Source organism: Hirundo rustica, chromosome 7, assembly GCF_015227805.2.
Source record: "Hirundo rustica isolate bHirRus1 chromosome 7, bHirRus1.pri.v3, whole genome shotgun sequence".
Classification (NCBI taxonomy): domain Eukaryota; kingdom Metazoa; phylum Chordata; class Aves; order Passeriformes; family Hirundinidae; genus Hirundo; species Hirundo rustica.
The window spans coordinates 26,078,397-26,104,410 of record NC_053456.1 but is presented as its reverse complement, the minus strand read 5'-3'; the positions used below and the strand labels follow the sequence as shown (position 1 = coordinate 26,104,410).

At 43.3% G+C, this 26,014-nt stretch overlaps 1 protein-coding gene across 1 annotated transcript in view; it reads right to left on the bottom strand.

Annotated features, from left to right (window-relative positions):
• The window catches only part of CREB1 (cAMP responsive element binding protein 1), a 39,514-nt gene extending 22,589 nt beyond the window's left edge, over positions 1 to 16,925 (bottom strand). Inside the window, exon 1 of the mRNA XM_040068866.2 lies at positions 16,722 to 16,925. The gene's annotated coding sequence lies outside the window, so the exon portion shown is untranslated. The remainder of the gene's footprint in view (positions 1 to 16,721) is intronic.
• Positions 16,926 to 26,014: the final 9,089 nt, after the last annotated feature.

Sequence of the window (26,014 nt, the reverse complement as noted above, 5' to 3'; positions counted from 1 at the left end):
CAACAGTTTAAGTGGTTTTCTATCACAACTTTAACACACAAGTCATATTTTAACACTTAGTCCTCCATGCTATATGCTCATTTTTGAGTATTCTGTATTTTGAAAACTACAACCCAGACTACCATAGGTTTCCCTCTGATTTTTTACCATTTCCATTACCATTTTACTATTTGTCCAAGGTAAGCAAATCAACAACTTTTCCCAATTCTATGCATGTATCATGGTGACTCCAGCCAAAAGACTACCTCATTGGAGCCATTTCAGAAGCAGATCTTTTACATCAGCAGCATCTCCCAGCCAAGTCTCTCCAAAGAACTTTAAAACACAACTTCCCAGTAACAAATCCAAGTATATAGCAAAAATAATAATGCTTTTGTTTGTTAATAGAAATCATGACTCCAGTATGGAGTCAATTTGGATTAGAAATGGATGAAATGTGCAAATATCAGGTATTTAGCAATGTTCACAAAGGTAAATGTGCTGCCAAATTCCTGCTGATAAATGCAATGTTCTCCTAGGAAGAATTTCCAATCCTCTCATACACTATTTAGCAAAGGTCCTCTGTCTTTACAGGCTTTGCTTCCACACTTGCATCATCTTTTGCATATGTAATCAGCAAAAGGATTAACTGTTTGAGACACTCCCTCTTCTACAACACCAATATTTGAGAAATCAAATTCTTAACACGAATTAACAAACACCTAAAAGGAACTTCCTCATTTCATAATGTAAGAACCAAGCAATGCAGGAAACTGCCTGCAAGATTTACATTTTGACACATGCAATTTAAGTGAGTTTCCAATGGCCTGGAGTTTTTTGACAGGCTCTCAGTCTCATGTTATTTACAGGTTCTAAGAACTCTGGTTCCATTTAGCTTGCACTTATACATCACAGTATTTGAATTCTAACAGCTTCGCTACTACCTTTTACAGTAATTTGTGAGAAAAAAGAGGAATCAGATTGTTGAGCATCAAGGCATCATATTCCAGAGACACTGGTCACTAAATTGTTTAACGTTTGGGTATGATCAAGATTGCCAAGATGTACAGGATCATGCACGCATAACAGAAGCACTAAGTTGAGTGCATGGGTAAGGCCATGACAGCTGAAATCAAGGTTGTCAATTCCTATTCTTGCAATTTACAGTGTAACAGATGAAAATATATTTGGTGTGAAACCTTACCCTCCCAACACATATAAATGAATGCCAATCTGTACATCTCCTTTCTAAGCTTTCGTACCCCTAGTCTAGACAAGCTTTGCTGATGTGTATCCCAGCATCTTTCTGTTCTTGTGGGTGCTACCCCCTCCTTTTATTCCTCCTGCCCTGTTCACAGTGGCCCACCCTGCTCCCTGGCACTGATTTTCCTGGCAGGCACCACACTTCTCAACTGAAGACAGGGATCTGAAAAGCGTCCTAGTGGGAAACAAGTCTCCAGGACATGGACAGCATATGGGAACCAAGGGAGAACACTTCTCATTTTTCCTTGCTTCCAGGCTACTTTCCAACTTGTCACCCACATGCACATACTTTGAGAAAGTATTAGTAACTGCAGTATTGAACCAAGTATTCTAAATGCAACTAACTGAAAACAACAGCCATTAACAACCAGAGCTGGAAAACCAGAGACTGCTTGCCTAAAACATCCTGGGTATGAACTCTGAACACCAGAAAGCTGATGGGACTACCTGGTTAGAGATGGTTTAACTCATGGTTTTTGTTGTACACAGCTTTCTCCATTAGTTCAAATGTGGAAGCAGTATTATATTTACTAATGCTTTTTATTAATAACTAACTTACTAATGATCTCAAACTCTGGAAGTGAAGAGCCAAACAGTGAAACATTCAGCTGACAGATGGGTATTTATTTTAGTTAAACTGAGACAGGGAGAAAGGAGTTCAGCAGAGGATAATTAACTGTCCCAGCTGAATTTACACCATGACTACAGAAGACAGACGCTACTAAAAACAAACAGTTGCAGAATACAACTGAACTACACACACTGCAGAAAAATCCAAATAAACCTGTCTCCTTAGTTGCATAAACCTGGAAGGGGCACTTAGCTAAGGACTACTGCAGAGAGATCACTTCCGATTTCTCCTTGACATGCATTTATGACAAGAAAAGCTAGAGAGTTAGACTGCAACAATACTAAGAAACAGGGTAATCTTTAATTACTGTATTTGTGTAGCTGGACCCTATATAGATCAGCTGGAATACAGTGCAGAGATTGGGAGCCTCTATTAAAAATGGGTTCTGTGGAATTTGGGTATTCAGAGAAAGCAAGTATTTAGGGCAATGAAAACCTGTTTTATGAAGAGACCAGATGGATTTTTATTATTTATCCCAGAAAGGAGAAAAATGCTTCAAAATCCAGAAAATATATTTAAATTATTTTACCCAAAACAGGTTAAGTAAACTAGAAACACGCACTGTCTGATTATAAAATCAGCAAAGCTTAAAGATGTCAAATTTTAAATTATAAAACTAAAAACTAAAACAAAACAAAACAAAAACAAAAACAAAAAAACACAAACAAAAAACCCCAACTATTAAAATTATGAAAATTGATACTTCATGTACTGCATAAATGGAGCACTGATACTACTGATGACAAGAAATTTACTAGGATTTAAACATGGATTAGACAGGCATTTGGGTAAAAACAATATCCAAGAATATGTTAAATTAGTACAGTTTTTTCATGCTAAAAGAAAGTTCTGAACCAAAAGGAAGACAAAAACCTAACGACTCAGGATTTAAACAGATTTCTAATCTTTAAAAATTCAAATAAATGCTTTTATGAGGGGGGAAGATTATATCCCATGTAATTTTTGCAGGTTCCAGCAGTCTTTTGAGGTACCTACTAATCTTCACTATCTTGAAGACAGGATGCTGAACAAGGTGTTACAGTAATGCTAACTCCTATAATTCCTGTTAATTAATGAGCATCAATGCTGTGTATTCAGAGCATGAGCTGTTAGTTACCTCCCCTCCCACCTGCCTAGAGTCAGGATAAAATATTATTGTTTTCCAACAGCTCTCATCTCATCTTCTTCACTCTTTAGTATCCTCCCCTCGGTATGTCTGTGGTCTGCCTGCTCTACTCTGCTTCTCTACATCATTTTCTATCTCCTGTCTGATTTACCCCCACGAATTTTACCACATCTCCTAAAGATTAGGCTCTGGTCCATGGTTTCCCCTTGCCCACACAGAGCTTTCCTACTCCACAGACAGGCTGCTTTTCATCTCCCAAGGCAGACTGGAGAAAAGAAAGGTGGAGATCCTTTCCCAAACACCATTAAATCCAAGAACCAAAGTACCACGCTGTGGTTGTTAGAGCAGATAACACTTCCCATCCACTTTCATATGCAAAAGTCCTTAATACCCCAAAGCTTTCTTTGTTTTTTAGCTGGACAGCTGGCACAGTAAAACACAGCACCTCTCCCTGCAAGCCTTTCTTTTCTCTATTAGCGCTGTGGTGGCAATTCACAGTCAGAAGTTCAAGCTTACACTGACAGTTACTGCCCATATGACATAACTGCACCTCCAGGAAACACGGTTCGCTTTACACCTTGGAGGTACTGTCACACCTGCTCCCCAGTGAGCACAGCTTCACCAAACCACATGCTGGGAGGAATCCTCCTCTGACTTCTGGATTTATTTTATTCAAGTATACACACACATTCTGAAGAAAAACTGTCTCCAGAAACAGAGGAGAGACCCAACAAACACATGTCCATTCTGAACCTGACTTGTACCACACCCAGTCATGTGCTCACCCAACACCTTCACAGGTCACTCTACAGCCACATGAGGCTCCTGACCCAGGGCATTATCCAGTCACCCAGCTGCTCATGGCAGTGAAGGACCAGATCAGCTGAGGGAAGGGACACTGAGGCAATGCCTGTTTCTCGAGCCCTGTATTCACAGCAGCGCCAGTACAATTGTTCCGGAAGCAAGCACAGCTCCAGTATCACAAGTTCAGGAACTTGACTAATTCTGTATTTAACGCATGTGGCTTTATAAAGCCACAGATCCACCACGAAAGCACTGAGAAGATGGACCTGCAATCTGTAAACGTTTCCACTGCCACCTTGCAGAGTGGCAAGCCCTTTTAGCCACAGCTCAACAGCCACCTTATGAACTCCATTCAGCAGCTGCCAGACTGAAAATGTTCAGAGAAAAATAATTTTATTTAGAGCTAACACATGGGACTTCAAATAACAAGTAATAAATGTTTAACAGGACAAGACAGACCCATAATTATCTCTCTTTGTCACTAATGACTATAGTGGGTTGGGGCAAGAATTGCAATTTATACCACAGCTTCTTTGTCCTCCCAAGCCAGCACTGCCACTGCTTGTGGGTATTTGCTCCCTGTGTCCTCTCCCTTGGGTGACCAGCCTGTGTGTGTCATGCTGTGAACACAACCTACGTTTGCTGCTTCATCTGAAATCTGCCTTTTATCGCTCCACAGAATGGGTTCTCCACAAAGCCATTTGATGATCACACCAGCTTCTGGGGCAGGGAAGCCCAAAGGCCAGGCAAACCAAACGGAAGTGGAAATAAAAGAATGGCCGCAACAACCAACGCCACTAAAAACGCCAAAAATGAAGAACAGTCTTCAGATTGTGTTCTGCAAATAATCTGAAATAAAGCAATCTGCCAGGATAACTGAAGAATAAAAAGCTGGAAAAGTTCTTCTTGTCACTGAAGTTAAAGTATTTCATCTTGAACATACAAGAAAAATTTAATCTCACTGTAAAAATATCTCACACAAAGCAGAATCATTCCAACAACAGAATGTAATATATGCAGTCCTACCCTCTGTCTGCATCAATGTGACACTCAGAGCAGAATCTAAAAACTCTTTGCTGACTGAATACAGCCTGCAACAGCCACTGCAAGAGATCTGAACAAGGTAGTATTTTCATACAGGACACAGAAGAAATGCAACCAGGACTCTTAATTAAAATTAACAAACTTTTCTGGCTCATGACTTTTTCAACAAAACTTTTGTCACACATCTGAAGTTAGCAAAAAATTCTCAGGTACCAGATTTAGATACACGAGTGCCACAAATGTAATCTCACAGCTACAGTGGTGAGCACCCAAACAAGCAATCTCTAGATTTTGTTCTCTGTTGGCCTCACTCAAGCAAGCTGACATTTACCAGGCAGATGGTGAAACAGTAGGCACAGGTAAGGTATATGAGCAAAAGTTGCTTAAACACTCTTCACTGCTGTATCCTCCTGATGTGATTCCATAATTCTGGCATTGTACTAGTATCTAGTGTTTCTGCCTTCAAGCTTTTTAAAAGGAAAAAAGGCTCTGACTGCTATTAACTGCAATTAGTTTCTTGTATCACAAATTACACAAATAAATACAAAAGCATCCAGCAAGTATTTGGTACACACACATAATTTAATTCAAGTTTAACCTATACAGCCTTTTTTTGTTCAATATAAATTATAAATAATAAATAAATAAGTTAATTCCCCCACCTCTTTCTACTAATCTTATCTAATAGTTGGGATAGGTCTTATGTGAATACAGTAGAAGCACCCAAAGGGAGACACCAGAGCAAGCATTCCTAAGACATTAACAGTGAAAAGCAAACAAATGACTCTCCACTGTCTTATCCCCTTCCTGTTCAGAAATGCCCCCAAAATACTGCCAGACTTTACTTAGAAAAAACAAAATGTCAAAACAAATCCCACGAAGGTTGCAAAGTCATTAGGTAACTATTGAAAACATAATCCATAAATATGTTCTATTTATAAATGCTCTGTGCTCCTATTGAAGGCACTTACGGTATTAAAAGACTAATTCACATTCTTTAAGTCTGTGATCCTCAACATGCAGAACAGAATTCTGATAACTATTTATAAACACCTTTAACAGTGAAGTAAAAAACCCCCAAATCCACCGGAAGACATCTTCAAATTGAATTTTAGAGAAGCAAGACATATTTAACAATGTCCTGGCCAACATATTCAATGTATTCACGAAGACTTCTGAGAACTCTGCCCATTCTGTTGTTCTTAACGCACTCACTGCCAATATCATATTTATGCATTTTTGTTTCTTACAAACTGCACTTTACTACAGCTTAGCATCAGTTCTCTGACATTATTTGTAGGACATAAAACTCACCTAATTTTCAGTCTATGAAGATTTCTTGCAATTCCTACCAACTGTAAAAGCTTTCCTTTCTCAAAAATGAAACCGCATGAAATTGCCAAAATACATGCCTCTTTTCTCCCTGTGACTGCTGAAAGTACTGCAGCTCATGTCATCACACATAGCCACTGGTTACTTAATAAAATCCATCACATTTTATCTGAACGGTATCATTTGTAGGCAGTAATCTTTAATGCAGTATAAAATATAGGCACCAAATTATTTTGTATCGTGCTGTTGGGGGGCTAATGCTCCTGCTGAATACACCACAACTCCAGGAACAGGCTCTTTGCAATTGGTACAGGCCCAGCAAGTCAACAATCAGCACAGCCAATTGTGATGAGCTTTAATTTCTGGCCCTAGTCAAGTTCTTATTTTACCTTTGACTGTGAAGCGCGGGATCCATGATTTCACGGGATTTGAAGCTGCCCTCAGCCCAAATGAGGGCAGCTACCTGAAGCCAGCCACTTCTCATATTTGCCCTTCTCACTGCAGCGCTGAACTGTGACTGCACACCAGTCTGATGGCAGTTTTTATTTAAGAAGGATGACGTGATTACATCTGTACTATGACAAGTGAGGGAGTTCTGCTCAGCCCAGCGTGAAAGCTTTGCTGGATGGAAACAGCACCCATCCAAGAGCCTATTAATGCAACATGACCCCAGGCAACAGGAGTACAGAGGTGGGTACAATAAACAACACCTTTTCTGCTAAGGAGGCCCTGTGCCTGGGCTGGTACACCCTGCTCTTAGCACGGGCGGATAGCCTGGGCTCAGAGCCACACTGAAGCAGCTCTACAACCCCTTGTAAGGAGACAGAGTGAGCGATTCAGAAACAGTTCTCTCCCACCACCCAGATATCTTGATATGCCAAATAAATAATTTACCCTGCTGTACTGGTCAACCAGCAGAACATTTTGAGCCATTTCCTTTCACAGCAAACACTGGCATGTGAACGTGTTCCAGCAGAAGAGCTCAGGCAGCCCCGAGTGACAGAAAGGAGAGCTAATTCAGCAAGTGGTCAAAGACCATCTCCTTTCCCACTGACAGGGAGAAAAGGACTGTCACTACAGTAATTAAAGGAGTATTCAGAGCAGAAAATGATGCCAAGTTACCGAGGCTAAGACCCATCTAAAAGAAGGTGCATGTGTTCCTTTCTTCCACTGGATAGAGCTGTCAGCACTAGAGATTTCCACCTGACCTGCCAGAGTCATTCAGATGAATATTATATTTGCTGTCCTCCATATGCATTACTATGTTTTATGGTCTTTTACTGCCTCACCATTCATTCTGGCAGACCTTTAAGAACCACCTAAATGCTGCGTGACATATTTTGACAACCTTTTCAAGTGTCGTAAGGATCTCTGTCTACTTGCCAAGCAACCTTTAAACATTCCAGGTCTGAGGCATCAGCTGGAAGAACTGCTGCAATTCCAAGCCTGGGGCAGCCTGCAATTCTGTAGGGAGAGGCTGTACGTATTTTCATTAAATAAAGGGTTATCTCTGAGGTGAGGGAGCTACTGAAACGTGTTCACAGCAAACAACTACAGGAGCGATGACTGACTGCTCAGCAGTCACTCCCCTAAAATGAAGAAGAATGAAGATGTTGTTAGGACAAGGGTAATCAATATATGGCTGCCTGCTGCACAGGTTGCACTCCACAGATGTGCTAGGGAAATCCACGGGCTCAGCCACTGGGTCTGTGACCAACGCTAACGTGAACAAAGCTAAAGCTACTTCAAAACTATACAGATCACCCAGCTCTTTTTTGGTGCTCTGAGCAAATCAGGAAAAACTTAGAAAAAGATACAAATAAAACCCAGAGCATTATACAGGCCTACACTGGTGGTTAACCTGAGTATTCCAAGCCCAAGGGCCAAAAATATAACATTTAGTAATCTCAGACCTGTAACAGAAAAAGGAATCACCTCCACATAGGTGTTTCCTTAATTGTAATGATTTGAATTACATACCAGGTATGATTTAATGGAATAATGTGAAAAAAGTCAGAGAACCACATAAACATGTTTATTATTACCTGAAATCCTTTTATTCCAAAGAAATGTTTTCAGAGTCTCTGTTAATTTTACACTGTGAAATTATTAATAGGCACATGTAATTTATCAGAACAGAGTAGTGTAAGACTGGACTGAAGGCTCTTAGAGATTGCACTCATTAAATATGACATTCTAAAGTAATTTGAATGTAAATCTATATTCTGAAATGCAAATCTTCTGGGAAGTCCCAGATATTCAGGGGACTTTCCCATTAATAAAGTAAATGCTTCCTTTTCCACCCTATAATGAAGGAGAGCAACTGTCAGTATTTAAAGTTCTTTGTATGGTCTCAAATGTTAAATTAGAGACCTGAATTTTATAATCCATTTGTAATAATAATAATCATCATCATCATAATCCCGAGGCTTAAATAATGTAGGTCACCTCAGCAAAATACTGTACACTGAAAAGGGTCAGATACTGGAATCCCGAAGTGACATGTATCACACTTGTTTTCACATCATTCTTCTGTTGCAGATAACTTTCAAAACAGTTGGGGAATTTAGGGCAAGCATGGAGTTTCAGATATTTATAAGCTGCACAGTTAAACTTGGCATGAGAATTTCAGGTAGAATTTGTGTCTCCTGAGATTTTGTCTGTTGGTGAGAAGGGGACAGCTCCACAGCTAATGTTTCTAACCCACTTCTGAATGTCAGTGGCTAAAGCATCAATTCATAAAAAATATCACTTCAGATATTTATGCTTCAAGCCTGACAGACATGAACTATTTAAACAAACAGTACTCATTCTGATTGATGCTTGGAACCTATGTGGTATTTCTAGAGTTCAACCCATAGTATAAAAGCATGAAGTTACATAACTTGGTAAATATTGGAAAGTCTTGTTTAAAAAACCCAGAACACTTTTAATGAGTTCAGAAAGAACACACAACAAAATGGATGTTTCAGATCAATGCTTTCACTGTTTTATTAAGTATCTTTAGAAATGGTCACCTGAAAGTAAGATCGAGTTATTCATACAGAGCTGACAATTACCAAATATCAAGTCAAAACTCTGGAAAAAAAAATAACCTCTATCTTTAAAAGCAACATAGTCTGGGTTTTTATTTTTTTTATGATTTAATAGTTTTGTTTCATTTTTAACAGGCAGTGTAAAATATTTTTTGCTTCAGTGCCCTCCAGGAAGTGAAAACCTTTGAATTCTTTCAGAGGCTGAAGTGCTACAGTAGTTTGCCCAAGTATGCCCAAGAAAAACAGCACTTCCTTACAAACCTTGCCCTTGTTAAACTTCTGAATGCATCCTATTCATAAAATCAATTGCAACATTAAAACCAAAAAGTCTAGGTCTTAAACCACAGCTTAGACTTGGAAATACTTTTAAATCCTAAAATTGCTCTGGCTTTACTAGTTTTATTGAAAACATCATTGCTTGGTCAATTAGCACTAGTCTTGAAGCATCATCAGACTATATTGCTTAATGCAACCAAATTAAATCTACGACCTGGCCTCTCTCTTAAAAACCAACTGAAATGCAAGTGATCAAACTTTGTAGTAAAATAATTCTGACTAACGTATCAACCAAGTGGATTCTAGTTTATTTTTCATGTGTTTTTAAATTTGCCTGGGCAGTGCAGGAGAGCTTTTCAAAGGAGAAAGGTCACTCAAATGCCTGCCAGGCAAATCTACTCTGCAAAAGCATCATCTCCAAAGAAAGAATAATGCTTCTCAAATACTTAACTGGAGTTTAAGACCTCCATTACCTGCAAGCAACATGACTGTCCCATGGAACATGGGTGTGATATGCTGGTAATGCTGAAGTCTGCAACGACCCAGAGTAAGCAATGGGAGCCACTGATGAACCAGAAAGGGCAAGAGAATAAAACAGAATCCATGTTTTACAACAATGTGTTGCACACAAAAGAATATTTCCATTTTGCTTTCTGCAGCTACAGTCTTGCAAGAATTTCTGCTGGCAGCACTGCCAGCTCAGGCTCTGGTTTCCTCTAAATTCTTTCTTATTTACACCTTTACACTTGTCTGTGAAGCTATGTAGTAAATGGGACTGGGCAACCAACTTGCACTACAATTTCTCGCCTGGACCAGTTCTCTGATCCAGTTCACATGCAGTCGTGCTGGTGCTACTGGCACAGGAACAGGAGCAGGAACAGGGAAGGTGGAGCAGAATCTACCCTGCTGCAGCCAGGCTGGTGAATGAAAGCAGATCAAATCATGGCTACAGGTGTCACAAGACTGTGGGAAGCCAACAAAGATGCTGAAGAAAACACCTCTATTCTGTAATTTGATTACTGTTGTGATGACTTTGGTTCAAAGAGTGGGAGGCTGGAAACAGTGGAGTATTTTTTATACAATCAACATTAGCTTTCTGAGGATTGGGCAGGGATGTATTTTTTCAAACAGCCACATTGCTGACAAAGTAGCTATTTGCAGCACATAACAGTTCTTCCTCTCCCCAGTCCAGAGTAATATGCACTGGTTACACACGCCACATTAACTTTACACTACAACTTCCAGGCCAGTAGTTTCAGCCACCATTAATTATTTTACAATCCAGAAGACAGGACAAGGTATTTATCAGTTTTTAGCAACAGTGACACTGTAGCAAGCTGACTGTCCAGGAGCCTTGGGCCAACTGACAGGATGTGCATCCCCGCGCTGGACCTGGACCCTTCTTGGCGCTTCGTATTTCAACTTGGCCCTCATTAAAGATATGTTATATATAATTCTCCCCTGCTGACTGGGCTCCTCATAATGAAAAGTACCTAAGACGTACACTGATCTAACCTCTTGAAAAGACTGAAATCTGTCTCTCATAGGGAGCAGTTAGTTCAATTACACAGGTATCATCAGGCTTTTAAAACAAGGAAACTTTCCTTGGTTTTTTTTTGTTGTTTATTTTTCGACTTACTGTGTTCTTAGCTTTCCTACCTGCAAAGACAAACTCATGTGGCTCAGATCACTATGCACAGAGTCCAACTCTTCCTTCTTTCACTCCAAGTTATGGATATGCTGCCATTCCCCAAGATGGGTCTGCTAACACAGCTCTCTGCTGTTGAATGAAGGAAGTTGTGTCCCCCTCCTTCCTTCCCTTACCATCACTGCAAATCTGCACTGGTGTTTGTGTTAACAGCATCTCAGATCACCACCAATTCAGCTCACTCATGCAGGAGAAAATTATCTACTAAAATAAGCACAGTTCTCTCCTGGGTTAGTAATTTGAACTGGGTTATTATGTTTTATATACAATCAACACTACAAACAATGTAGGTCCAGCACCAGCTAACCAGGAGCAGGAGGGAGAGAGCAAGATCTCTGTCTCCTGAGAGCCACATACAATTGTATCAGCTCAGACAAAACCACAGCAACAGATTACTTTTGTTGGTTATACTGTGGCATTAGTACACAGTACCCTTTTTCACACCTTCCCTCCCTTTTTATCTCCCAGAATTCTCCTATCAGTACAAAAGGAAAATCTGGGTGAGTTTCACAAAGAGGGAAGGGTTCCTACACCTACAGTAACACCCTAGGCTTGTATTTTTTTTCAAGAGAAAGAGCTCACTACAACCCAGAAATGTGTAAATTTACAAATTCTGCTGATATTGTACGCTACTTGGTGCAATGGACAGGCACCAGTGGATTCTGAGGCCAGGCCAGCTACACACAGCCAGATGATGTGTCATCAGGGAAAAAAAAAAAAAAAAGGGCAAGAAAATAATGCTCCCCATCCATTATTTAATGGGGTGTAAAAGATGATGAGAGAGATTGAGAGATTTTACAGATGAGAAGAGATTTTCATATTCAAGCCCCAGGAAAGGTGCAAGGGAAAGTAAAATCCAATTGATACTGTAACAGCATAGAAAATGAGATTTAAGGTAGCACCTATAAGAAAAGTGCATGTAATATTGGAATCAAAATGTCACTGGAGGATGCAGGTCCTGAAAAGATGATTAAAATATTGCAGCAAAGAGCTGCAGTGAATAGCAACAGGCAAACTTAAAATGTGAGGAAAAAAAAAAAAAAAAAAAAAAAAAGAAGGAAGTAAAGGAAGTGCATAGAGAACTTGCTAAAAAACCACACAGAAGATGTTAAAGACAAGTATAAGCAACACAACAGATCAGTTTAATACATGATATTGAAGTTTGGGAACAGCTGCTGCTTACGTTAATTTGCTCATGGTCAGCACATGTAAGAACTTAGACTTAGCTGAATGATCCAGCTCTGTGGCAAGAAGAACCTCAGCAGGATCTATGTCATCCAGCTTAGTCATAAACACAGTCATAATTTAAAAATTTTTACATAGGCTGCATTTCCTCATTTAGCAGCATAGCTGCTTGAGCTGCCCTTATCTCCCTGCTCATTCCAGCCCTATCCCCTCCCCTGATGATGATGCTCGTACAGCCATGCAGCAGTCAGGGGAGGGAATGATCCAGGTGAAAATGAACCAGGCTCCACACCTCTCAAACAGCTAGATCATTTCCCCATGCAGGTCCCCAAGCATTTGTGTGAGTGCAGTGGAAAAGACACGGAAGATGCTTTGGCCAGTATTACTACAAAGAAAATGCTATGAGGAGCTATGGTTTCAATTCATCAGCCAGTAGATAAGCTTCAAGAATTCCTGGATTTCTTAGGTTAACTGCTCTTTTTTTAAGTTTAGAAATCTATCTGAAAAAGTTTCTGCCCTTTTCAGAGGGAGAAAATACAACCAAGCTTTAGTTCTGCCATGCGCAGGGAAAAGGAGTTTTCCTGATAACCTCATTGACTTAACTGGTGATCACTGAACACTTAGATCAAAGATTTTTACAGATCACTTTAACTCTCCTCTACCAAGACTGTGAAAGCATCAAGAATAGAGATTTTTATTTCAGTTTCCCGCACTAAGGTAGCTTCAAAATAGTTCACTATAAGGCTTCCTGCAACTGTGTCTCAAGTAGCCAGTGTAGTCTCCTGTCAGAAAACTGAAAAGTAACAAAACCCAGAAGAGCAATTGGCAGGACTCTTGTTGTATCTTCAGAACTATTTTTCCATCTTTCACCTAATGGCCTTTTTTTTTTTTTTTTACAAAATATCAACTCTTTTTTACAAATATCAACTCTCACGATATTCTCAGGACAAAACCAGGAATGCCTATTATCTTAGGATAATATCCTGTACCTCTCTGCACTCTACTCATATAAAATCACTGCAAGTAACTAACCAGTATCAGTGCTGCTTTAAATTTGTGTGTATGTACATATGTTAGGTAAACCATATACATGCATCTGAACAGGAACACGCTTCCTCCAAATTCGTTATCCTCTCACCTTAAAGTGGCTCTTCCAACAATGAGTTTTCTATTCTTGATACATAATACTGTAAATCTAGCACTTGGCTGTTTTCAAGTGCTTTTTTTACCTGAAAGGCCGACTAAAGCCTAGCACATTTTCACCTCCTGTGCAGCTGACAAGGCTGTTTTAGAAATATGGAAAGCTGGAAGGTGTTGTACTTGTTCTCACTCACCTTTTTTAACTGCAGTACAATCAAGTGACCTAAAAGCTTTGAGGAACAAAATAGGTATCAATGCCTTCATGCTGGGAGATGTACATAGATCGTTAATGGCAGGCTGCTCAGGTTTTCATAATCACTATGAAATATGACCTCACAGACTGCAGATGAGGCAACATGATTTTTGATTCAGTAAAAAAAAAAAAATGAAATCACCGCCTTGCCATGAACTTGTATGCAGGTAGGGTACCAGAGAGCTCAAAACCAAATTGGGTAGAGTTGTTTCTGTAAATGAAGACTGCTGTCACGGCCCATGAAACTAACTTTAGTTAGATTAGTGGCAGAAAGCTAACACGGCCTTCTCACTGCACAAAAGCCTTGAGAAGTGTGGCATGAGTAACTGATCTCCACTTGCTTCCAGAGATCCAAAAATAGAGATGAAGTGTGAATATCCCATTTGATTCAAAACGATGCCAACAGAAATTCCGAGCTGGGGCCTTGTCTCCTATCAAAATACATACCTACAGAGCTGTAGCTGCACTTAGGCAAGAAGAGGCTGCTTCTCACTGCAGCAGAACAGCTACTCTGCAGAGTAAGATCTACAGAAGATTTTGTATAGCAATAGCTGTGCCACTGCAGGTTTCCAAGAAACAGCCAGATTTATTACTTGACAGTCTAAATGAGATGTTTCTAAATTTTCTGTATCAGCAAACCCCTCTCCCCCTTTTAGACCTTTGGGGTGTTTTTTGTGATGGATTTTTTTGTTGTTGTTTTTTGTTTTGTTTTTATTTGGTTCTTTACTTTTTTTTACCCAGAGTAGTAGACACACCTATCACCAAACCTATGAGAAAAAAAACCAAATTAGATGCAGATCGTTCAGTGCAGATCCAAACACTATATTGACAGTAAAAATCTGGATATCGGTGTTCTCTCAATTAAATGAGAGCATTTAAAATTATTACACTCGTCTTTACTACGTGCAACAATTTGTCACCTATAAGTGATGTTTAGCAAATACACAACCACCTCTCTGTTCCCTTTTCTCTCTGACCTGTGAGGGGACAAAGCTGGTGAGGAAATGCAGAGATCTGTGTTCGCAAATATGGATCTGAGAGTCCTCCACTCTGTTATGAAACAATGAAATAAAATGTTTTTCTAAAACTACAAAAAACAACAAGCAAGGATTTTCTGTCCCATTTTTTGTATTTAAAATGTAGTGCCTATTCCATCAAACCAAGAATGAATGAAATACACCAACAAATACACTCTCTTTAATCACTATCAACAGCTACACATTGCTTATTGAAGTCCTCAGATGTCTACTAATCAATTAGAAGTTTAGAGACCCTCTTTTCATGTTGGTATTATACAGTGAAGTGATGTAGAGCATCTTTGGCCTTCATTTCAAAAGAAGTGGTGGAAGTGACAGAAAACAGAAATTCACATACAAGGAGGCATACATGTGACTCACAAATATCCATTTTGAACAAAACCTGTTTCAGTGGCTTGGTATTTTACTGTATAAATTCACATTTGTTGATACAAGGAAGAAAGGATGCAAGCAGAGTCTCAAAATTCCTGTATTCTAAAACAGTGTTTAGTGGTGGTCAGAATGGGACTAAACAGAGATATATGATATATCTAAGAAGTCTCTGGTCTTTTATTTAAGAAATAGGAAACATGTTTCTAACCCCAGGGGAAAAAGAAAAAAGGTCAGGTGTTATTCCAGAAGCAGATTGTGAGCAGGCATTCCAATATTTATGAGGAAGAAACAAAAATTTTAAAAATTGTTTCATGAAGAAAAAGCATATGACCACTATTTAAAACTTTTTATCCTTGTATGCACTTAAGAGGTGTAACAATCTTTGCTTAAAAAGTTTTTTAAGTCTGCCACGTTGTTTTTTGCTTACTACTGTAACACAAAATTGCAGGTATCCAGGATTTGGAAGTAGAACAAAGTCAAAACACGGTCTTCTATTCTAGGCAAGAAAAGAGGAAAAAAAGCCTCCCAGCTGCAGCAAGGCAACGCTGGTGTAAGGCATAAAAAGGCATATGAGCTGACATTTGCTATTAAAGCTGGGATAGAGGTCATATCCTGTTCGCTGTGCAGCACCCAAGTCTGTGGAAAACTGGCAAAAGCAAATCCCAAAGCGAGATTTACCAGCCGCAGCCTGGCTCAAGTTCACTTTGGGTTAAAAATACTACCAGGGGAGAAGCAGCGCGGCGAGAGGGAGCCGTATCCCTGTTACGTGACCTGCGCGCCGGGCTCGGGCTCTGCCCGCGGGTCCCGCCCGGAGCGCGGTGTTGGGTGACCGGCACCACTGCCCGGCGCGGCCTCCCGGAGACGGAGTATCAGCGAACCACCAGACCAAGCGCTGCCCCGGCTTCCGAGCAGAGATTTTATTAAAAGCTTCTCGTTACAGAGCCGGGGAGCGCCCAACGCACTCGTGTCCATCACGGCGGGAGTCTGTTTGTTTATCCGTACAGCGCGCTCGGGGCGCCGGGGAAGCGGAACTCCGGCGGGCGCGGGGGGCCGCGGCGGCCCCGCGGGAGGGTCCCCGGAGCGCGGCGGGGCCGGGGGGCGGCAGCGGGGGAGCGAGAGCCGGAGCGCACACGGCGGGGCGGGGAGGGGGCGCGGGCGGGAGCGCGGCCGCCCCCCGCCGCCGCCGCCGCCGCTCCCCCTCGTCGTCGTCCTCCGCCGCCTCCTCCGGGAGCCGGGGGGCGCGGTGCCCCTTCCCCGCCGCGCTGAGCGCCGCCGCTGGTTGCCGACAGAGCCGCCGCCGCCCGGCCGTGGCGGCCGCCGGGCCGGCTCCCATCCGCCATTATCCTTTGTTCGCGGCGCGGCGGCGGCGGGGATGTTGCAGGGCTCGGCTCCATCTTTAAGGCGGGCGCCCCTCCCGCGGGCGGTGCGCGGCCGGGCCCCCGCGTCCTGCCGCCCGGCGGCTCCCCTGGTCCCCGCCGGGCTCCATTTCCTTCCCTCCCCCCCGCCCCTGTTTGCTGGGCGCCGTCCTCCTCTTACCGGTTACCAGGCTGCTCCGTCACTGCTTTCGTTCGCGCCTGGGATCTCGCCGCAGTTTTATTCTCTCCCCCACGTAACACACCGCGTCAAACTACACCTCCGCCGCGTCACTCACACACACAGGCGCTCCCAGCCCGGCGACAGGCAGGCAGCGGCCGACTGAGGAGCGCCAGCCAGGGAGCAAGCGCCGAGCGCGCCCGGCCCCGCACGGAAACCGCCGAGCGCTCACGGAAAGCGCCGAGCGCCCGCCAGGCGGCGGGAACGGCCGAGCGCGCCGCCGGCCTCCGCGGAAAGAGCCGAGCGACCGCGGAAACGAACGAAGCGCCCCGGAGGGGGAGGCGGAAAGAGCCGAGCGAGCGGCGGGAAGGCGCGAGTGGCGCTTCCGCCCCGGGGCGGCCCGCGCGGGAAGCACCGAGCGGGACTGCAGGGGGGGGGGGGGCGCGCGCTCGCCCCCCGGCTCCCCCCGCCCCCATCGTGCGCGCGGCCGAGGCGGCCGGAAACTCGCGAGCGCTCACGGAAGCGGCTGAGGGGAGCCGGAGGCGCGTGTCCGAGCGCGCGCCGGGCTCCCTCAGGCTGCCGCGGCCCCCCGCCCCTGTTTCGCCACAGAGACACAGAATCGATTAGGTTGGAAAAGACCTGTGCGATCATCGAGTCTCACCTGTGACTGAACACCATCATGCCGACTAGATCACAGCACTAAATGTTTAAGTTGCTTAAACACCTCCAGAGACCGTGACTCCACCGGCTCCCTGGGCAGTCCATTCCAGTATCTAATCACTCTCTGTCAACTACTCCCTGATGCCCAACGTAAACCTCCCCAGGCTCAGCTTAAGACTGTGTCCTCTTGTCCTGTTGCTGGTTGCCTGGGAAAGAAAATGAGCCTCATCTGGCTACTCTGTCCTTTCAGGCTGCTGAGAGTGAGACAATCCCCCCTGAACCTTCTTTTTAACAGGCTACACCCCAGCTCCCTCAGCCACTCCTCATAGGACTTGTGCTCCAGCCTCTTCTCCAGTTCCATTTCCTTTCTCTGGACACACTCCAGCACCTCAAAGCCTTTCCTGACTAGAAGGGTCCAGAACTGGACACAGCATTCAAGGAATGGCCTTATCGGTGCCAAGTACAGGGGGACAATCACTGCCCTGATCCTGCTGGCGACACTATTCTGGATACAGGCCAGGATGCTGTTGGCCTCCCTGGCCACCTGGGCACACTCTGGCTCATGTTCGGCAGCTGTTGACCAGCACCCCAAATAGTTTTTTTGCTCAGCTGCTTTCCAGCAGCTCTGCCACAGCGTGTAATTGTGACCCAAGTGCAGGACCTAGCACTTGGTCTTGTTGAACTCATGCCACTTGTCTCACCATTGATCCAGCCTGCCCAGATTACTTGGCATAGCCTTCCTGCCCTCCAGAAGATCAGCACTCTCACCCAACTTGGTGGTGTCCGCTAATTTGCTAATGGTAGATTCAACCCCTCACCCAGATCATCAATAAGGATATTGAATTGAACTGGCCCCTATGCAATCCTTGGCAGACACCGCTAGTGACTCGATACCAACTGGACGCAGCAGTGTTCATCACCACTCTCTAGGCCCACCTATCCAGCCAGTTCTTAGCTCACTGAAGAGTACATGTATTCACATCATGGGTTGCCAACTCTTCCAGGAGCATGCCATGGGAGATGGTATCAAAGGACTAGACATGTCTCTGCAAACACACTGTTCCCATGGGAGACCTGCTATCCCCGGCTCTGCAGAGCTGTATCCCTCCATGGGCACACCCTCCCTGTGTGCCCCACTGCTGGGGCTGCTGCCCAAACCCCTTTCCTCAGCCCTCAGTGTCACCCCAAGACCCAACCACCTCTTCCCTTTTCAGGAACAGTATGGCAGGTGATGTGCCATGGCCAGGTCACGCTGCCCCTCAATGCACCCTGGCTTCCTGGTGTCCCTACTGTGCCCTCCCCCATGTGGTTCTTCAGGTTATTCCTCTAAACTTTCCTCTGTTGCCTTGTTTTTACTCAAAACCAGGTACAGTGTGACTGGTGCACCATCAAAACACAATATCCCCATGGAATACCCCAGCCCTGAGCCACTGCTCCCACTGGTGCTGGAGGTGGCAGAGGTGTGGCCACCAGGCACCTGAGCTATCAAACCACCATGTTTAGAGTAGCTGGGGGCAAGGTGAGGATTTTCACAAATGGCACCAGCTCCCTGCTTTGCCACCTCTCAGGAGGGACAAAAGTTGGCACCACAGCGCAGAGGACCAGCTGTGTGTTTGTGCCTTGTTGAAGAAGAGCAGCCATGTGCTGTGGTCCTCAATCTCATCTGCAGTGCCAGCATGATGTCTGTTGCTGGGGGGTTTAGATGCTGGATAGGTGAACTGTTTCTGAGAAAGAGAGAGTTTCAAAGAGCCGGTGCCACCAGGGAGTAGGGAAAGAGCCAGTGGTGCTCCAGCCACCTGAGTCCATCCCCGTCTTCTGTTCACAAACCCAGCTGAATGCACTCGATCATACACCCTGAAGAACAGACTGCTCCAACTACAACCAGACAAAAACTAGCTGTACTCAGAAAAGCTGCTTTTCATTCCCCAAGACCTCAAGATGGCACTACATAACAAGATTTGAAGCTCCAAAGCCAATTCATTTTTGCAGCTGGCCTGGCACGACATCGCTGCCAGGTGCACTGCATGACATGGCACTGGTGTGTCATTTAGTTCAGTTCATCTCAAGTCTTGTTTTCTCAAAAAGGTTGAACTGATTTTACTTATGCTGAGTTTCATCTAATTCCCCCAGAATTGCAAGAAAGGGTGCAAGGAGCGATTAAAGCTGTACTTTGCCTTAGTTTTTGTTGATTACAGTTATTCTAAAATAAACCTCTGATATTTAAAAAAGAAAAAAGGTAGCTCAGGTTAAACAGCTAAAACATTGTTTCATTGCCAACACGTACTATGGCTTGGGCCACAGCTTGTTTTCTGCTTCTGCTGCACTTTTTCCCTCTGCCCTGCCTGCAGACAGGAACTCCAAGGTTGCAGGACAGTGTAGCCTTGGCTGCCACCTGTTTTTTCCCCAGCTGTTGCAGACCTCTGCTGTGCCTTTGGCTCTTACCTGTTCCTGTCTGCAGTGTACGGCCAACATAACTTTTGGAAATTATTTTTTCTTTTTAGAATTTGCTAGGATATGAAAATCTCCATGCACTAAATAGGTCTTTTACAGCTCCTTTTGGGAGCAGAATGTTTCTTCTTCTTTTGAGACAAGCAAGAAATATAACCTCAGTGTTCCTGATTTGGTCCATTCATTGGCAGTGAATGGAAATGCTTCTCACTTCAAATCACCAATAGAGGTGCAAGAGGCTTGTCTTATCATTCCATCCTTCTCATTTCACAGGATATTGGGGTGGAGGGTACTTTTTGATAGTGTTTTGACATTTGAATTCTAGCTCCATTGCATAGTTTTAATATTTTAATGTGTGCTTAATAAAGTATCTTCTCTGCATTTTGTTGTCATATACAGATGTAAATCAAACTAGGTAATTAAAAATATGTTTTAAGTCATCTAAAACATGAACACTTTTACATTTTGCAAGAACTTCTGCATTTCCAAAAGTGATTCCAAGATCAAAGTATAAAGATTCAGAATTTCTGCTCCTTTTAGTAGTAAAATACTTTGTGTGAGAAAATATTTATGATGAGCAGAACAAATGTAGCCATCTGAGTGTCTCTTGTTGGACTCATGGATTTTTTTAACTGTTTTCTCATCCTTCTCTTTGCCCTTTATGTTAATGTTTGTGTTTCATCAGCTTTTTTTACTCACGCAAGTGACAAAAATCACATACATTTACCACCCATACATGTTTTCCAGAACTGAATTGCAGCAAGCCTAAAAAATCCCACCAATTTAATTTAAGGGAATAAATTTTGGTCCTTGAAAGGCGAATAAAGTGTAATAATCAGATCTCAGTGTATGGCTCCCATCAGAAACCTGGGCAACACTCCCAGCCTGAGTGATGAGAGTGCCACTGGTGTTCCTCCAGACTAGGCAGGACTGCCTTTACGCAGCTGCACAGCTCCTTGCGTGCCTCTGATCCGGCTGCTTCTTTGGGGCCAATGCCTTGGCACACTGCTGACTCTGCTCTCGCTCACAGCTCCCTGGCAGCTCCTCAGCACTTCTCTGAGAGTCTGTCAGCTCACTGATGAGTTTGCACAGGGCATCTTGAGCAGTGGCTACTTCTCTGCGAGCCAGTGTAGGCTCCCCATATAACAGACAGCTCAAGAGAGCAATTGATCTCAACCTAAAACAAATGCGTCCGATAGGCCAGATGCCTGAGGGGTGTTGAGATTACACCCAGTGTGTTGTATCTCCATCTCTTGCACCATCACAGAAGCTTAAACCATGGGATATGGATGTGAGCTGGATTCATGCTTGCCTCGTACTGGCTCGGTGGCAGACTGCGTGGACATCTCATTCACAACTGCTGTGGAACCTTCTGACAGCTGTTTAGAGCATTCCTCCTTCCCTTCTGAGTAAGACTGGGACACTAAGCAAACTTGTAACTTCTTTAGGAGAGGGGACAAAAGTCTGAGTTGCAAAACTCCCTTCTCTCACTGACATAAACACCTTCCTTTCCATCATCCCCAAGATGCTTCTTGGGGGATCTGTAGAAAACAGGATAGCAACGATGTGACAATTATCCACAAAGTCCAACAGGGAGAGGCTAACTTGGAGAGTGAATTGGAATGCTCAGCAGATTTCTTCTTCATCAGCAAAAGTTTGCTTTACCATGAGTGAAACCCAGCAAGATTAATTACTTTTCTTACAATTAAGCCTCAGAGGCAAATTCATTAGTTTTCAGCTTCCAGGTTGGTTACCCTGAGCAGTGGACTCCCTGCACACAGCATTGCAATTGATTGCCCGTGGCCCAGGGTCCACAGAGGCTAACGAGTGACATGTAGCTCAAGAAAGGTTTGCACTTGGCTGTGTGGTGTGGCAGAGTCACAATGCACACAATGGCGTCTGCAGCAGTGAATGCTGCTGCACTGGTAGCATGAAAGATAATATTTATTGTGGAAAACACAGAAGCACATGCATTTTCAGTCTACAACAACATAAAGACAGCAACACAAAAGTATTTTTTGCAGGCTACAGTGATCTTTGGGAATTATTTATAACAAAATAATCTTTCAGCATCAAACACACTGACAATTTCAAGAGGACCGCTGTTCTCTACCACTGCAGAAACAGAGAGAGTGTATTTTGTACAAATTTGACATTAAGCACAAGTATTTCTGGGGAGGAAAGAAGGCAAAGAAGGCAGGGTGTGCTCTGGGACTTTGCAGCTGCATACACTAATGGATATTCTCCCAAGGAAATGGAGAGTACTTGCAAAAAATGAATGTGGAGAGCAACAGATATTACAACAGACAGTAAAGCATCCAGCACTTTTCACTGTACAGAGTATCACATTGCAGTTTCCAGCCTATACAAACTGAGCCACCGATTTTAAAGCAGATGTAAGAGAAGGCAGGGGTGCATCCACACCCCTGTGATGGACCATTCAGTAGAATAGACAAAGCTCTGAACTGGTGCTGACTTTGAGGATGATGAAGATAACAAAGAATGTGTTATTCTGAAATCCAGTGACAAAGGCAGCCCAGTCCTCCATTTTGGCCTCTGCTTCTGAGATAGATGGAGGCTTAACTTCAAACTCTCATACAGAGCAGCGTTCTATCATTTCATAGCCTCTCAGGATCAGCTAGAACTGCTTACTCATCAGGATATGGACAATACCCTAAAGGTTTAGTATCTGCCACAGAGAACAAGATTCACTGGACTCCCTGAGCACTTTATTACAGAACTAGGTCTAAATTCACAGTTAACTCGGAACAAAGTAACCAATAATAGAAATGGTTTTTCAACATCATCCCACTTAAAGTTAATGATCTGCAGCTCAGGTTTGCCCTTACTGCTCCTGGACATTCATCATTGCTAATAGTAATAAATCTTCCTGGCCAAATACAGGCTTTACAAGCAGGCAGATTGCATGCTCAATTAGCCCAAGGAAATTGGTCACTTTGCCTAACCCCTGCTGTTTGAAATATGGAGTCTCCCTGCTGCACCATCCTGCTGAAGTAGCATCATGTCTCTTCCACCAGTGGAGCACCCAGGGAGGGGAAACTCTCTGCTCTGAGTGGAGAATTCAGCTGTTCCCCACCATACATCTCCTTGTGTGTGCAGAGGACCTTCCCAGCTCACAGGCTGCTGCAGCAGGGTTTGCCTGCTCATCCAGTGTAGCCATGACTTAGGGAGCTCTGAGTGCTTTGGTTACATTCTGTGCTAAATAACAGCCCATTTCTGAATTATCAAATATCACCTCTCCCAGAAGCAGAGGGGATGTTTCAAGGGCAGAGTGTGGGAACAGATAAGCACAAGCAGCTTTTTTTTGATGCTTTGACAGTGTTCTGTGTTTTTTAAGGATAGCCAGAAAAAGAAATCTGGCTTTTTGAACACACTACAGAAATCCCAGCCCACAGTCTGAACTTCATGCAGACTAGGAAAAAGTCTAGGCTTTCCCTTCAATCCATGAAAAATGCCTCCTCAATATTTTCTTCCCATTATAGCTTCACTTTTCTCTGTCTTCCTCATTAAGCTGAATTTCTTCTCACTTTGCTGGAGGCCTTTTTAACAATTTATCATTTTGGTTACCTTGTTCTGAGAATTTAGACCAGATTCTTCACACGGCGTCTTCCCATTGCAGAGACATCCAGGCTTCCAGGGACCCCTGCTCCTTATCCAAAGATAAATGATGACTTGTGTTCTCAGTGAACCCCTTCTCACCAGGCTGCCTCCTCTGCCCCTATCTCGGTCCGCTCTGACTTAGCAAAGGTGTGACTTAGGCTCAGCACTGCAGGGCCAGCTCAGGTACAGCCTGTCGGCCTCTGTCTTCTGTGCTGCTTTCCCTGCCTCAGGATCGACAGATGCTGGCCCCGCAGAAGTGCGGTTGTTGTTGTTATCCCATCTTATGGCAAGTCCCTCATGTGCCAGATGTCAGCAAAACTGCTTTGGGCTGAACCTTTAAAGGTCACATAAGCTTTAAAGAGCATCTTGTGTTTTCATGTGACAGATTGTCACACAGAAGGGAGAATTGAAACGAATTGGTGGCCAGGGAGGGGCTTAAACATGCTATAAATACCTGGTACCTCTCCAAACAATGGTGACTGTTTTCTTGTCTGTTAGGCCCTTTCATCACATACTTCATGGCTTGTGGGCCTGGTTATGCTCAAAAACTTTCTGTTCCTTCAAGAGATCGAAAAAGCTATGATTGGTATAATTAGCATTCAATAAAGTACCAAGCACGGCAAATATAATACAAATAGGATACTGACCTGGCACTGCAGTGTACCTGGGACCCTGTAAGCCATGAAGCAGTTGCTGTCATGAGGCCACATTGGCCCTGCACATGAGGGAGAAGGAGTTGGGACTTCTCAGCAACACATCATTTGGGGAGCTTTTCCTTTCAAAGAGGAATGGGATTTCATCTGTTGGACATGGAGGAAGCCACTGTTGGATGAGACACAGTGGAATTGAAAGCCAAAATGAGAAACCAAACACAGTAAATTCCGTCAGGGTGAAAAGGGAAGAGATGGAGAAATTAGGGAATAATTCCTGGAAATACCCTCAGCTGTGTGCCTACATTTTAACTTGGATATTGAGGGTGGTATATTCTATATCACTCTGATGTTAAATACCCCATTTCTATCTGCACAGCCTGCTGGTTTTGAGCTAGTTCCTATCATATAGAAAATATTATTTAGACTGACTGCACAATTTGAAAAATGAAAAAACCTTACCTCTCAGGAAGCTAGCAAACACTAATTTGGTGAATAATCGTGGTTCTGGAGGAAAGAGAAAAGCCTGTGTGTGGTGTTTGGTTTCAGTATCACTATCTCACAGTCAGTCCATGTACATTCAGCAGCTCCATTTCTTAGCATGTCCACTTAGTTTAAACTCAGATTGCAGGAGTTAGGGAAAGGAGGGGGAGGTTTAAAAAAGAAGAATATAGTGAAATTATTTAAAAAGTAGCAAAGGTTGATCTGAAACAAAATGCAGGCAAAACCCTCCCCCCCAACAACAATAAAAAACCCCCAAAACAGTGGGTAGAAGAAAATAGTGATTACCATTAGCCCTCTTTAGTTTCCATAACAGGCGTGTACTATCTATTACTAATTTAGCTGATGAGAGAGCCACAATTTCTTTAAAACATGCCAGGACTCCAGTCTGTCTCTCAGCCTGTAATATCCAAACAACAAATTGGGTCCCAGCTGGGATGTGTTTATCAGCTTAAAAAAACCTGATTTTCTCTTCCACAGTCAGAAGGAAAGCATTGTCTGACTACACGAACCACGATCAGTGCTCTCCCCAAACTCCCTGCAAATGGGCAGCTTTGGCTATTGGACTGTCCAGATACTGATTCTGGCTCTGCAGCTTTAACTCTGTCTGTTTCTGGCAGCTCATCGCCATTGTCCAACCCCATCATCCATCCCACCAGCGGGGTCCATCCACCTCCCACACCTGCTGCAGAACTAATTACGCTTTGACCTCCCTGCCCAGAGGCACTGGCTTAAGTGAAAATGAGTCTAAGCTGCTTTAAATCGGAAACAGGCAAGCAGGAAGTCTTGGTCCAGATAACCGGGTTTAGCCTTTTTGTGTGCGTGTGCTTGCTCTTGCTTATTGTCTTTCAGGTTGATTTTTATGGACTGCTAACTATTAAACCACAGTGATTTGTACAATACTTCCATTAGCCTTGCTATTATGTGTAGGTAAGAATGAGATACTGTATCTAATCACAAGTATTTATTTATCCAATGATATAACGTATTTACTTATGTGGCTATATAACATAGAATTTAATTTGTTCTATGAAAATAGTGAGCCTTCCTTACTAGATTTGTGTCAAAGCATGTGAACATAAATTGGAATTCAAATAAAAAATCACATTACTTTAAAGTATTCTTATTTAACTATTGATAAAATAGCTCAGATGGGCACTGTGTAAATGACAGTAAAATTGGCATTTACAACAGCCCTATTAGACAAAAGGGAATTGGACTGAGAAAAGCAAATCGATTTTTTTTCTACACTGTGCTTGAAGCATAAACTGTGCGTAGAGAGGAATCTACTAATTTAGAAAATCTTAGTCAGTTAATTGGGGTACAAATGTTTGCTTTCTCCCTCTGTCTCTCTGGGGGTGAACTTCCCGGGGCATAGGTGAGGGCTGTGGTGGGAAGTGGCCTCTAGCCCTCCCC